Genomic DNA, 14,828 nt, shown 5'->3' with positions numbered 1-14,828 from the left:
TGGGTCTCTATGTGAGTCTATGGGTCTCTGTGTGAGTCTATGTGTCTCTGTGTGAGTCTATGGGTCTCTGTGTGAGTCTATGTGTCTCTGTGTGAGTCTATGGGTCTCTGTTTGAGTCGATGTGTCTCTGTGTGAGTCTATGGGTCTCTGTGTGAGTCTATGTGTCTCTGTGTGAGTCTATGGGTCTCTGTGTGAGTCTATGGGTCTCTGTGTGAGTCTATGGGTCTCTGTGTGAGTTTATGGGTCTCTGTGTTAGTCTATGGGTCTCTGTGTGAGTCTATGGATCTCTGTGCGAGTCTGTGGGTCTCTGTGTGAGTCTGTGGGTCTCTGTGTGATTCTATGGGTCTCTGTGTGAGTCTGTGGGTCTCTGTGTGAGTCTATGGGTCTCTGTGTGAGTCTATGTGTCTCTGTGTGAGTCTATGGGTCTCTGTGTGAGTCTATGTGTCTCTGTGTGAGTCTATGGGTCTCTGTGTGAGTCTATGGGTCTCTGTGTGAGTCTATGGGTCTCCGTGTGAGTCTATGGGTCTCTGTGTGAGTCTGTGGATCTCTGTGCGAGTCTGTGGGTCTCTGTGTGAGTCTGTGGGTCTCTGCGTGAGTCTGTGGGTCTCTGTGTGAGTCTATGGGTCTCTGTGTGAGTCTGTGGGTCTCTGTGTAAGTCTATGGGTCTCTGTGTGAGTTTAGGGGTCTCTGTGTGAGTCTATGGGTCTCTGTGTGAGTCTATGTGTCTCTGTGTGAGTCTATGGGTCTCTGTGTGAGTCTATGTGTCTCTGTGTGAGTCTATGGGTCTCTGTGTGAGTCTATGTGTCTCTCTGTGAGTCTATGGGTCTCTGTTTGAGTCTATGTGTCTCTGTGTGAGTCTATGGGTCTCTGTGTGAGTCTATGTGTCTCTGTGTGAGTCTATGGGTCTCTGTGTGAGTCTATGGGTCTCTGTGTGAGTTTATGGGTCTCTGTGTTAGTCTATGGGTCTCTGTGTGAGTCTGTGGATCTCTGTGCGAGTCTGTGGGTCTCTGTGTGAGTCTGTGGGTCTCTGTGTGATTCTATGGGTCTCTGTGTGAGTCTGTGGGTCTCTGTGTGAGTCTATGGGTCTCTGTGTGAGTCTATGTGTCTCTGTGTGAGTCTATGGGTCTCTGTGTGAGTCTATGTGTCTCTGTGTGAGTCTATGGGTCTCTGTGTGAGTCTATGGGTCTCTGTGTGAGTCTATGGGTCTCCGTGTGAGTCTATGGGTCTCTGTGTGAGTCTGTGGATCTCTGTGTGAGTCTGTGGGTCTCTGTGTGAGTCTGTGGGTCTCTGCGTGAGTCTGTGGGTCTCTGTGTGAGTCTATGGGGCTCTGTGTGAGTCTGTGGGTCTCTGTGTAAGTCTATGGGTCTCTGTGTGAGTTTAGGGGTCTCTGTGTGAGTCTGTGGGTCTCTGTGTGAGTCTATGGGTCTCTGTGTGAGTCTATGTGTCTCTGTGTGAGTCTATGGGTCTCTGTGTGAGTCTATGTGTCTCTGTGTGAGTCTATGGGTCTCTGTGTGAGTCTATGGGTCTCTGTGTGAGTCTGTGGGTCTCTGTGTGAGTCTGTGGGTCTCTGTGTGAGTCTGTGGGTCTCTGCGTGAGTCTGTGGGTCTCTGTGTGAGTCTATGGGGCTCTGTGTGAGTCTGTGGGTCTCTGTGTAAGTCTATGGGTCTCTGTGTGAGTTTAGGGGTCTCTGTGTGAGTCTGTGGGTCTCTGTGTGAGTCTATGGGTCTCTGTGTGAGTCTATGTGTCTCTGTGTGAGTCTATGGGTCTCTGTGTGAGTCTATGTGTCTCTGTGTGAGTCTATGGGTCTCTGTGTGAGTCTATGGGTCTCTGTGTGAGTCTATGGGTCTCTGTGTGAGTCTGTGGGTCTCTGTGTGAGTCTGTGGGTCTCTGTGTGAGTCTATGGGTCTCTGTGTGAGTCTATGGGTCTCTGTGTGAGTCTATGGGTCTATGTGTGAGTCTATGGGTCTCTGTGTGAGTCTATGCGTCTCTGTGTGAGTCTATGTGTCTCTGTGTGAGTCTGTGGGTCTCTGTGTGAGTCTGTCGGTCTCTGTGTGAGTCTGTGGGTCTCTGTGTGAGTCTATGGTTCTCTGTGTGAGTCTATGGGTCTCTGTGTGAGTTTGTGGGTCTCTGTGTGAGTCTATGGGTCTCTGTGTGAGTCTATGGGTCTCTGTGTGAGTCTATGGGTCTCTGTGTGAGTCTGTGGATCTCTGTGCGAGTCTGTGGGTCTCTGTGTGAGTCTGTGGGTCTCTGTGTGCGTCTATGGGTCTCTGTGTGAGTCTGTGGGTCTCTGTGTGAGTCTGTCGGTCTCTGTGTGAGTCTATGTGTCTCTGTGTGAGTCTATGGGTCTCTGTGTGAGTCTATGGGTCTCTGTGTGAGTCTATGGGTCTCTGTGTGAGTCTGTGGGTCTCTGTGTGAGTCTGTGGGTCTCTGTGTGAGTCTGTGGGTCTCTGCGTGAGTCTGTGGGTCTCTGTGTGAGTCTATGGGGCTCTGTGTGAGTCTGTGGGTCTCTGTGTAAGTCTATGGGTCTCTGTGTGAGTTTAGGGGTCTCTGTGTGAGTCTGTGGGTCTCTGTGTGAGTCTATGGGTCTCTGTGTGAGTCTATGTGTCTCTGTGTGAGTCTATGGGTCTCTGTGTGAGTCTATGTGTCTCTGTGTGAGTCTATGGGTCTCTGTGTGAGTCTATGGGTCTCTGTGTGAGTCTATGGGTCTCTGTGTGAGTCTGTGGGTCTCTGTGTGAGTCTGTGGGTCTCTGTGTGAGTCTATGGGTCTCTGTGTGAGTCTATGGGTCTCTGTGTGAGTCTATGGGTCTATGTTTGAGTCTATGGGTCTCTGTGTGAGTCTATGCATCTCTGTGTGAGTCTATGTGTCTCTGTGTGAGTCTGTGGGTCTCTGTGTGAGTCTGTCGGTCTCTGTGTGAGTCTGTGGGTCTCTGTGTGAGTCTATGGTTCTCTGTGTGAGTCTATGGGTCTCTGTGTGAGTCTGTGGGTCTCTGTGTGAGTCTATGGGTCTCTGTGTGAGTCTATGGGTCTCTGTGTGAGTCTATGGGTCTCTGTGTGAGTCTGTGGATCTCTGTGCGAGTCTGTGGGTCTCTGTGTGAGTCTGTGGGTCTCTGTGTGCGTCTATGGGTCTCTGTGTGAGTCTGTGGGTCTCTGTGTGAGTCTGTCGGTCTCTGTGTGAGTCTATGGGTCTCTGTGTGAGTCTATGGGTCTCTGTGTGAGTCTATGGGTCTCTGTGTGAGTCTGTGGGTCTCTGTGTGAGTCTGTCGGTCTCTGTGTGAGTCTGTGTGTCTCTGTGTGAGTCTATGGTTCTCTGTGTGAGTCTATGGGTCTCTGTGTGAGTCTGTGGGTCTCTGTGTGAGTCTATGGGTCTCTGTGTGAGTCTATGGGTCTCTGTGTGAGTCTATGGGTCTCTGTGTGAGTCTGTGGATCTCTGTGCGAGTCTGTGGGTCTCTGTGTGAGTCTATGGGTCTCTGTGTGAGTCTATGGGTCTCTGTGTGAGTTTATGGGTCTCTGTGTGAGTCTATGGGTCTATGTGTGAGTCTGTGTATCTCTGTGCGAGTCTGTGGGTCTCTGTGTGAGTCTGTGGGTCTCTGTGTGAGTCTATGGGTCTCTGTGTGAGTCTGTGGGTCTCTATGTGAGTCTATGGGTCTCTGTGTGAGTCTATGTGTCTCTGTGTGAGTCTATGGGTCTCTGTGTGAGTCTATGTGTCTCTGTGTGAGTCTATGGGTCTCTGTTTGAGTCGATGTGTCTCTGTGTGAGTCTATGGGTCTCTGTGTGAGTCTATGTGTCTCTGTGTGAGTCTATGGGTCTCTGTGTGAGTCTATGGGTCTCTGTGTGAGTCTATGGGTCTCTGTGTGAGTTTATGGGTCTCTGTGTTAGTCTATGGGTCTCTGTGTGAGTCTGTGGATCTCTGTGCGAGTCTGTGGGTCTCTGTGTGAGTCTGTGGGTCTCTGTGTGATTCTATGGGTCTCTGTGTGAGTCTGTGGGTCTCTGTGTGAGTCTATGGGTCTCTGTGTGAGTCTATGTGTCTCTGTGTGAGTCTATGGGTCTCTGTGTGAGTCTATGTGTCTCTGTGTGAGTCTATGGGTCTCTGTGTGAGTCTATGGGTCTCTGTGTGAGTCTATGGGTCTCCGTGTGAGTCTATGGGTCTCTGTGTGAGTCTGTGGATCTCTGTGCGAGTCTGTGGGTCTCTGTGTGAGTCTGTGGGTCTCTGCGTGAGTCTGTGGGTCTCTGTGTGAGTCTATGGGTCTCTGTGTGAGTCTGTGGGTCTCTGTGTAAGTCTATGGGTCTCTGTGTGAGTTTAGGGGTCTCTGTGTGAGTCTGTGGGTCTCTGTGTGAGTCTATGGGTCTCTGTGTGAATCTATGTGTCTCTGTGTGAGTCTATGGGTCTCTGTGTGAGTCTATGTGTCTCTGTGTGAGTCTATGGGTCTCTGTGTGAGTCTATGTGTCTCTGTGTGAGTCTATGGGTCTCTGTTTGAGTCTATGTGTCTCTGTGTGAGTCTATGGGTCTCTGTGTGAGTCTATGTGTCTCTGTGTGAGTCTATGGGTCTCTGTGTGAGTCTATGGGTCTCTGTGTGAGTTTATGGGTCTCTGTGTTAGTCTATGGGTCTCTGTGTGAGTCTGTGGATCTCTGTGCGAGTCTGTGGGTCTCTGTGTGAGTCTGTGGGTCTCTGTGTGATTCTATGGGTCTCTGTGTGAGTCTGTGGGTTTCTGTGTGAGTCTATGGGTCTCTGTGTGAGTCTATGTGTCTCTGTGTGAGTCTATGGGTCTCTGTGTGAGTCTATGGGTCTCTGTGTGAGTCTATGGGTCTCTGTGTGAGTCTATGGGTCTCCGTGTGCGTCTATGGGTCTCTGTGTGAGTCTGTGGATCTCTGTGTGAGTCTGTGGGTCTCTGTGTGAGTCTGTGGGTCTCTGCGTGAGTCTGTGGGTCTCTGTGTGAGTCTATGGGGCTCTGTGTGAGTCTGTGGGTCTCTGTGTAAGTCTATGGGTCTCTGTGTGAGTTTAGGGGTCTCTGTGTGAGTCTGTGGGTCTCTGTGTGAGTCTATGGGTCTCTGTGTGAGTCTATGTGTCTCTGTGTGAGTCTATGGGTCTCTGTGTGAGTCTATGTGTCTCTGTGTGAGTCTATGGGTCTCTGTGTGAGTCTATGGGTCTCTGTGTGAGTCTGTGGGTCTCTGTGTGAGTCTGTGGGTCTCTGTGTGAGTCTATGGGTCTCTGTGTGAGTCTATGTGTCTCTGTGTGAGTCTATGGGTCTCTGTGTGAGTCTATGTGTCTCTGTGTGAGTCTATGGGTCTCTGTTTGAGTCGATGTGTCTCTGTGTGAGTCTATGGGTCTCTGTGTGAGTCTATGTGTCTCTGTGTGAGTCTATGGGTCTCTGTGTGAGTCTATGGGTCTCTGTGTGAGTCTATGGGTCTCTGTGTGAGTTTATGGGTCTCTGTGTTAGTCTATGGGTCTCTGTGTGAGTCTGTGGATCTCTGTGCGAGTCTGTGGGTCTCTGTGTGAGTCTGTGGGTCTCTGTGTGATTCTATGGGTCTCTGTGTGAGTCTGTGGGTCTCTGTGTGAGTCTATGGGTCTCTGTGTGAGTCTATGTGTCTCTGTGTGAGTCTATGGGTCTCTGTGTGAGTCTATGTGTCTCTGTGTGAGTCTATGGGTCTCTGTGTGAGTCTATGGGTCTCTGTGTGAGTCTATGGGTCTCCGTGTGAGTCTATGGGTCTCTGTGTGAGTCTGTGGATCTCTGTGCGAGTCTGTGGGTCTCTGTGTGAGTCTTTGGGTCTCTGCGTGAGTCTGTGGGTCTCTGTGTGAGTCTATGGGTCTCTGTGTGAGTCTGTGGGTCTCTGTGTAAGTCTATGGGTCTCTGTGTGAGTTTAGGGGTCTCTGTGTGAGTCTGTGGGTCTCTGTGTGAGTCTATGGGTCTCTGTGTGAGTCTATGTGTCTCTGTGTGAGTCTATGGGTCTCTGTGTGAGTCTATGTGTCTCTGTGTGAGTCTATGGGTCTCTGTGTGAGTCTATGTGTCTCTGTGTGAGTCTATGGGTCTCTGTTTGAGTCTATGTGTCTCTGTGTGAGTCTATGGGTCTCTGTGTGAGTCTATGTGTCTCTGTGTGAGTCTATGGGTCTCTGTGTGAGTCTATGGGTCTCTGTGTGAGTTTATGGGTCTCTGTGTTAGTCTATGGGTCTCTGTGTGAGTCTGTGGATCTCTGTGCGAGTCTGTGGGTCTCTGTGTGAGTCTGTGGGTCTCTGTGTGATTCTATGGGTCTCTGTGTGAGTCTGTGGGTTTCTGTGTGAGTCTATGGGTCTCTGTGTGAGTCTATGTGTCTCTGTGTGAGTCTATGGGTCTCTGTGTGAGTCTATGGGTCTCTGTGTGAGTCTATGGGTCTCTGTGTGAGTCTATGGGTCTCCGTGTGAGTCTATGGGTCTCTGTGTGAGTCTGTGGATCTCTGTGTGAGTCTGTGGGTCTCTGTGTGAGTCTGTGGGTCTCTGCGTGAGTCTGTGGGTCTCTGTGTGAGTCTATGGGGCTCTGTGTGAGTCTGTGGGTCTCTGTGTAAGTCTATGGGTCTCTGTGTGAGTTTAGGGGTCTCTGTGTGAGTCTGTGGGTCTCTGTGTGAGTCTATGGGTCTCTGTGTGAGTCTATGTGTCTCTGTGTGAGTCTATGGGTCTCTGTGTGAGTCTATGTGTCTCTGTGTGAGTCTATGGGTCTCTGTGTGAGTCTATGGGTCTCTGTGTGAGTCTGTGGGTCTCTGTGTGAGTCTGTGGGTCTCTGTGTGAGTCTATGGGTCTCTGTGTGAGTCTATGGGTCTCTGTGTGAGTCTATGGGTCTCTGTGTGAGTCTATGGGTCTCCGTGTGAGTCTATGGGTCTCTGTGTGAGTCTGTGGATCTCTGTGTGAGTCTGTGGGTCTCTGTGTGAGTCTGTGGGTCTCTGCGTGAGTCTGTGGGTCTCTGTGTGAGTCTATGGGGCTCTGTGTGAGTCTGTGGGTCTCTGTGTAAGTCTATGGGTCTCTGTGTGAGTTTAGGGGTCTCTGTGTGAGTCTGTGGGTCTCTGTGTGAGTCTATGGGTCTCTGTGTGAGTCTATGTGTCTCTGTGTGAGTCTATGGGTCTCTGTGTGAGTCTATGTGTCTCTGTGTGAGTCTATGGGTCTCTGTGTGAGTCTATGGGTCTCTGTGTGAGTCTGTGGGTCTCTGTGTGAGTCTGTGGGTCTCTGTGTGAGTCTATGGGTCTCTGTGTGAGTCTATGGGTCTCTGTGTGAGTCTATGGGTCTATGTGTGAGTCTATGGGTCTCTGTGTGAGTCTATGCGTCTCTGTGTGAGTCTATGTGTCTCTGTGTGAGTCTGTGGGTCTCTGTGTGAGTCTGTCGGTCTCTGTGTGAGTCTGTGGGTCTCTGTGTGCGTCTATGGTTCTCTGTGTGAGTCTATGGGTCTCTGTGTGAGTCTGTGGGTCTCTGTGTGAGTCTATGGGTCTCTGTATTGAGTCTATGGGTCTCTGTGTGAGTCTATGGGTCTCTGTGTGAGTCTGTGGATCTCTGTGCGAGTCTGTGGGTCTCTGTGTGAGTCTGTGGGTCTCTGCGTGAGTCTGTGGGTCTCTGTGTGCGTCTATGGGTCTCTGTGTGAGTCTGTGGGTCTCTGTGTAAGTCTATGGGTCTCTGTGTGAGTTTAGGGGTCTCTGTGTGAGTCTGTGGGTCTCTGTGTGAGTCTATGGGTCTCTGTGTGAGTCTATGTGTCTCTGTGTGAGTCTATGGGTCTCTGTGTGAGTCTATGTGTCTCTGTGTGAGTCTATGGGTCTCTGTGTGAGTCTATGGGTCTCTGTGTGAGTCTATGGGTCTCTGTGTGAGTTTATGGGTCTCTGTGTGAGTCTATGGGTCTCTAAGTGAGTCTATGGGTCTCTGTGTGAGTCTGTGGGTCTCTGTGTGAGTCTGTGGGTCTCTGTGTGAGTCTATGGGTCTCTGTGTGAGTCTATGGGTCTCTGTGTGAGTCTATGTGTCTCTGTGTGAGTCTATGTGTCTCTGTGTGAGTCTATGGGTCTCTGTGTGAGTCTATGGGTCTCTGTGTGAGGCTATGTGTCTCTGTGTGAGTCTGTGGGTCTCTGTGTGAGTCTATGGGTCTCTGTGTGAGTCTAAGGGTCTCTGTGTGAGTCTATGGGTCTCTGAGTGAGTCTATGGGTCTCTATGTGAGTCTATGGGTCTCTGCGTGAGTCTATGGGTCTCTGAGTGGGTCTATTGCCTCTGTGTGAGTCTATGGGTCTCTGTGTGAGTCTATGTGTCTCTGTGTGACTCTATGGGTCTCTGTGTGAGTCTGTGGGTCTCTGTGTGAGTGTATGGGTCTCTGCGTGAGTCTGTGGGTCTCTGTGTGAGTCTATGGGTCTCTGTGTGAGTCTATGGGTCTCTGTGTGAGTTTATGGGTCTCTGTGTGAGTCTATGGGTCTATGTGTGAGTCTGTGGATCTCTGTGCGAGTCTGTGGGTCTGTGTGAGTCTGTGGGTCTCTGTGTGAGTCTATGGGTCTCTGTGTGAGTCTGTGGGTCTCTGTGTGAGTCTATGGGTCTCTGTGTGAGTCTATGGGTCTCTGTGTGAGTCTATGGGTCTCTGTGTGAGTCTATGGGTCTCTGTGTGAGTCTGTGGGTCTCTGTGTGAGTCTGTCGGTCTCTGTGTGAGTCTGTGGCACTCTGTGTGAGTCTATGGGTCTCTGTGTGAGTCTATGGGTCTCTGTGTGAGTCTGTGGGTCTCTGTGTGAGTCTATGGGTCTCTGTGTGAGTCTGTGGGTCTCTGTGTGAGTCTATGGGTCTCTGTGTTAGTCTATGGGTCTCTGTGTGAGTCTATGGGTCTATGTGTGAGTCTATGGGTCTCTGTGTGAGTCTATGGGTCTCTGTGTGAGTCTATGGGTCTCTGTGTGAGTCTATGGGTCTCTGTGTGAGTCTGTGGGTCTCTGTGTGAGTCTGTCGGTCTCTGTGTGAGTCTGTGTGTCTCTGTGTGAGTCTATGGTTCTCTGTGTGAGTCTATGGGTCTCTGTGTGAGTCTGTGGGTCTCTGTGTGAGTCTATGGGTCTCTGTGTGAGTCTATGGGTCTCTGTGTGAGTCTGTGGATCTCTGTGCGAGTCTGTGGGTCTCTGTGTGAGTCTATGGGTCTCTGTGTGAGTCTATGGGTCTCTGTGTGAGTTTATGGGTCTCTGTGTGAGTCTATGGGTCTATGTGTGAGTCTGTGGATCTCTGTGCGAGTCTGTGGGTCTCTGTGTGAGTCTGTGGGTCTCTGTGTGAGTCTATGGGTCTCTGTGTGAGTCTGTGGGTCTCTATGTGAGTCTATGGGTCTCTGTGTGAGTCTATGTGTCTCTGTGTGAGTCTATGGGTCTCTGTGTGAGTCTATGTGTCTCTGTGTGAGTCTATGGGTCTCTGTTTGAGTCGATGTGTCTCTGTGTGAGTCTATGGGTCTCTGTGTGAGTCTATGTGTCTCTGTGTGAGTCTATGGGTCTCTGTGTGAGTCTATGGGTCTCTGTGTGAGTCTATGGGTCTCTGTGTGAGTTTATGGGTCTCTGTGTTAGTCTATGGGTCTCTGTGTGAGTCTGTGGATCTCTGTGCGAGTCTGTGGGTCTCTGTGTGAGTCTGTGGGTCTCTGTGTGATTCTATGGGTCTCTGTGTGAGTCTGTGGGTCTCTGTGTGAGTCTATGGGTCTCTGTGTGAGTCTATGTGTCTCTGTGTGAGTCTATGGGTCTCTGTGTGAGTCTATGTGTCTCTGTGTGAGTCTATGGGTCTCTGTGTGAGTCTATGAGTCTCTGTGTGAGTCTATGGGTCTCCGTGTGAGTCTATGGGTCTCTGTGTGAGTCTGTGGATCTCTGTGCGAGTCTGTGGGTCTCTGTGTGAGTCTGTGGGTCTCTGCGTGAGTCTGTGGGTCTCTGTGTGAGTCTATGGGTCTCTGTGTGAGTCTGTGGGTCTCTGTGTAAGTCTATGGGTCTCTGTGTGAGTTTAGGGGTCTCTGTGTGAGTCTGTGGGTCTCTGTGTGAGTCTATGGGTCTCTGTGTGAGTCTATGTGTCTCTGTGTGAGTCTATGGGTCTCTGTGTGAGTCTATGTGTCTCTGTGTGAGTCTATGGGTCTCTGTGTGAGTCTATGTGTCTCTCTGTGAGTCTATGGGTCTCTGTTTGAGTCTATGTGTCTCTGTGTGAGTCTATGGGTCTCTGTGTGAGTCTATGTGTCTCTGTGTGAGTCTATGGGTCTCTGTGTGAGTCTATGGGTCTCTGTGTGAGTTTATGGGTCTCTGTGTTAGTCTATGGGTCTCTGTGTGAGTCTGTGGATCTCTGTGCGAGTCTGTGGGTCTCTGTGTGAGTCTGTGGGTCTCTGTGTGATTCTATGGGTCTCTGTGTGAGTCTGTGGGTCTCTGTGTGAGTCTATGGGTCTCTGTGTGAGTCTATGTGTCTCTGTGTGAGTCTATGGGTCTCTGTGTGAGTCTATGTGTCTCTGTGTGAGTCTATGGGTCTCTGTGTGAGTCTATGGGTCTCCGTGTGAGTCTATGGGTCTCCGTGTGAGTCTATGGGTCTCTGTGTGAGTCTGTGGATCTCTGTGTGAGTCTGTGGGTCTCTGTGTGAGTCTGTGGGTCTCTGCGTGAGTCTGTGGGTCTCTGTGTGAGTCTATGGGGCTCTGTGTGAGTCTGTGGGTCTCTGTGTAAGTCTATGGGTCTCTGTGTGAGTTTAGGGGTCTCTGTGTGAGTCTGTGGGTCTCTGTGTGAGTCTATGGGTCTCTGTGTGAGTCTATGTGTCTCTGTGTGAGTCTATGGGTCTCTGTGTGAGTCTATGTGTCTCTGTGTGAGTCTATGGGTATCTGTGTGAGTCTATGGGTCTCTGTGTGAGTCTATGGGTTTCTGTGTGAGTCTGTGGGTCTCTGTGTGAGTCTGTGGGACTCTGTGTGAGTCTATGGGTCTCTGTGTGAGTCTATGGGTCTCTGTGTGAGTCTATGGGTCTATGTGTGAGTCTATGGGTCTCTGTGTGAGTCTATGCGTCTCTGTGTGAGTCTATGTGTCTCTGTGTGAGTCTGTGGGTCTCTGTGTGAGTCTGTCGGTCTCTGTGTGAGTCTGTGGGTCTCTGTGTGAGTCTATGGTTCTCTGTGTGAGTCTATGGGTCTCTGTGTGAGTCTGTGGGTCTCTGTGTGAGTCTATGGGTCTCTGTGTGAGTCTATGGGTCTCTGTGTGAGTCTATGGGTCTCTGTGTGAGTCTGTTGATCTCTGTGCGAGTCTGTGGGTCTCTGTGTGAGTCTGTGGGTCTCTGTGTGCGTCTATGGGTCTCTGTGTGAGTCTGTGGGTCTCTGTGTGAGTCTGTCGGTCTCTGTGTGAGTCTATGGGTCTCTGTGTGAGTCTATGGGTCTCTGTGTGAGTCTATGGGTCTCTGTGTGAGTCTATGGGTCTCTGTGTGAGTCTGTGGGTCTCTGTGTGAGTCTGTCGGTCTCTGTGTGAGTCTGTGTGTCTCTGTGTGAGTCTATGGTTCTCTGTGTGAGTCTATGGGTCTCTGTGTGAGTCTGTGGGTCTCTGTGTGAGTCTATGGGTCTCTGTGTGAGTCTATGGGTCTCTGTGTGAGTCTATGGGTCTCTGTGTGAGTCTGTGGATCTCTGTGCGAGTCTGTGGGTCTCTGTGTGAGTCTATGGGTCTCTGTGTGAGTCTATGGGTCTCTGTGTGAGTTTATGGGTCTCTGTGTGAGTCTATGGGTCTATGTGTGAGTCTGTGGATCTCTGTGCGAGTCTGTGGGTCTCTGTGTGAGTCTGTGGGTCTCTGTGTGAGTCTATGGGTCTCTGTGTGAGTCTGTGGGTCTCTATGTGAGTCTATGGGTCTCTGTGTGATTCTATGTGTCTCTGTGTGAGTCTATGGGTCTCTGTGTGAGTCTATGTGTCTCTGTGTGAGTCTATGGGTCTCTGTTTGAGTCGATGTGTCTCTGTGTGAGTCTATGGGTCTCTGTGTGAGTCTATGTGTCTCTGTGTGAGTCTATGGGTCTCTGTGTGAGTCTATGGGTCTCTGTGTGAGTCTATGGGTCTCTGTGTGAGTTTATGGGTCTCTGTGTTAGTCTATGGGTCTCTGTGTGAGTCTGTGGATCTCTGTGCGAGTCTGTGGGTCTCTGTGTGAGTCTGTGGGTCTCTGTGTGATTCTATGGGTCTCTGTGTGAGTCTGTGGGTCTCTGTGTGAGTCTATGGGTCTCTGTGTGAGTCTATGTGTCTCTGTGTGAGTCTATGGGTCTCTGTGTGAGTCTATGTGTCTCTGTGTGAGTCTATGGGTCTCTGTGTGAGTCTATGGGTCTCTGTGTGAGTCTATGGGTCTCCGTGTGAGTCTATGGGTCTCTGTGTGAGTCTGTGGATCTCTGTGCGAGTCTGTGGGTCTCTGTGTGAGTCTGTGGGTCTCTGCGTGAGTCTGTGGGTCTCTGTGTGAGTCTATGGGTCTCTGTGTGAGTCTATGGGTCTCTGTGTGAGTCTATGGGTCTCTGTGTGAGTCTGTGGGTCTCTGTGTGAGTCTGTCGGTCTCTGTGTGAGTCTGTGGCACTCTGTGTGAGTCTATGGGTCTCTGTGTGAGTCTATGGGTCTCTGTGTGAGTCTGTGGGTCTCTGTGTGAGTCTATGGGTCTCTGTGTGAGTCTGTGGGTCTCTGTGTGAGTCTATGGGTCTCTGTGTTAGTCTATGGGTCTCTGTGTGAGTCTATGGGTCTATGTGTGAGTCTATGTGTCTCTGTGTGAGTCTATGGGTCTCTGTGTGAGTCTATGGGTCTCTGTGTGAGTTTATGGGTCTCTGTGTTAGTCTATGGGTCTCTGTGTGAGTCTGTGGATCTCTGTGCGAGTCTGTGGGTCTCTGTGTGAGTCTGTGGGTCTCTGTGTGATTCTATGGGTCTCTGTGTGAGTCTGTGGGTTTCTGTGTGAGTCTATGGGTCTCTGTGTGAGTCTATGTGTCTCTGTGTGAGTCTATGGGTCTCTGTGTGAGTCTATGGGTCTCTGTGTGAGTCTATGGGTCTCTGTGTGAGTCTATGGGTCTCCGTGTGAGTCTATGGGTCTCTGTGTGAGTCTGTGGATCTCTGTGTGAGTCTGTGGGTCTCTGTGTGAGTCTGTGAGTCTCTGCGTGAGTCTGTGGGTCTCTGTGTGAGTCTATGGGGCTCTGTGTGAGTCTGTGGGTCTCTGTGTAAGTCTTTGGGTCTCTGTGTGAGTTTAGGGGTCTCTGTGTGAGTCTGTGGGTCTCTGTGTGAGTCTATGGGTCTCTGTGTGAGTCTATGTGTCTCTGTGTGAGTCTATGGGTCTCTGTGTGAGTCTATGTGTCTCTGTGTGAGTCTATGGGTCTCTGTGTGAGTCTATGGGTCTCTGTGTGAGTCTATGGGTCTCTGTGTGAGTCTGTGGGTCTCTGTGTGAGTCTGTGGGTCTCTGTGTGAGTCTATGGGTCTATGTGTGAGTCTATGGGTCTCTGTGTGAGTCTATGCATCTCTGTGTGAGTCTATGTGTCTCTGTGTGAGTCTGTGGGTCTCTGTGTGAGTCTGTCGGTCTCTGTGTGAGTCTGTGGGTCTCTGTGTGAGTCTATGGTTCTCTGTGTGAGTCTATGGGTCTCTGTGTGAGTCTGTGGGTCTCTGTGTGAGTCTATGGGTCTCTGTGTGAGTCTATGGGTCTCTGTGTGAGTCTATGGGTCTCTGTGTGAGTCTGTGGATCTCTGTGCGAGTCTGTGGGTCTCTGTGTGAGTCTGTGGGTCTCTGCGTGAGTCTGTGGGTCTCTGTGTGCGTCTATGGGTCTCTGTGTGAGTCTGTGGGTCTCTGTGTAAGTCTATGGGTCTCTGTGTGAGTTTAGGGGTCTCTGTGTGAGTCTGTGGGTCTCTGTGTGAGTCTATGGGTCTCTGTGTGAGTCTATGTGTCTCTGTGTGAGTCTATGGGTCTCTGTGTGAGTCTATGTGTCTCTGTGTGAGTCTATGGGTCTCTGTGTGAGTCTATGGGTCTCTGTGTGAGTCTATGGGTCTCTGTGTGAGTTTATGGGTCTCTGTGTTAGTCTATGGGTCTATGTGTGAGTCTATGGTCTCTGTGTGAGTCTGTGGGTCTCTGTGTGAGTCTATGGCTCTATGTGTGAGTCTATGGGTCTCTGTGTGAGTCTATGGGTCTCTGAGTGAGTCTATGGGCCTCTGTGTGAGTGTGTGGGTCTCTGTGTGAGTCTATGGGTCTCTGAGTGAATCTATGGGTCTCTGTGTGAGTATATGGGTCTCTGTGTGAGTCTGTGGGTTTCTGTGTAAGTCTATGGGTCTCTGTGTGAGTCTATGGGTCTCTGTGTGAGTTCATGGGTCTCTGTGTGAGTCTATGGGTCTATGTGTGAGTATATGGGTCTCTGTGTGAGTCTGTGGGTCTCTGTGTAAGTCTATGGGTCTCTGTGTGAGTCCATGGGTCTCTGTGTGAGTTTATGGGTCTCTGTGTGAGTCTATGGGTCTATGTGTGTGTCTGTGGATCTCTGTGCGAGTCTGTGGGTCTCTGTGTGAGTCTGTGGGTCTCTGAGTGAGTCTATGGGTCTCTGTGTGAGTCTATGTGTCTCTGTGTGAGTCTATGTGTCTGTGTCGTACCGCGCTCCTCGGGACGGAGGAGGGGGGGGAGAGAAACAGCCACGAGGCGCTGTTATACTCCACGTTACAAACCACAACGTTAACCGTGCTGTGAGAGGTGTTAAGAGGCGGTGCCAGCAAAAGAGCTGCGGTCTGAGGTCACCGTAAAAATACAATTAGTTTAGAACCGACGTGATTTTACCTAAAGAACCAAGAAGATTAATCCCTGCAGTCACGACAGCTTTAAATCGAAATCTATCGTGTAGTGTTGAGTCTATGGTGTAGTGTTGAGTCTATGGTGCAGTGTTGAGTCTATGGTGTAGTGTTGAGTCTATG

This window comes from Petromyzon marinus, unplaced genomic scaffold, assembly GCF_048934315.1.
Source record: "Petromyzon marinus isolate PM22_M1 ecotype Great Lakes invasive population unplaced genomic scaffold, UKy_Petmar_22M1.pri1.0 PM_G_Scaffold_57, whole genome shotgun sequence".
NCBI classification, from domain to species: Eukaryota; Metazoa; Chordata; class Hyperoartia; order Petromyzontiformes; family Petromyzontidae; genus Petromyzon; species Petromyzon marinus.
The sequence above is the reverse complement of the archived record's forward strand: the minus strand, read 5'-3'. Positions refer to the sequence as shown.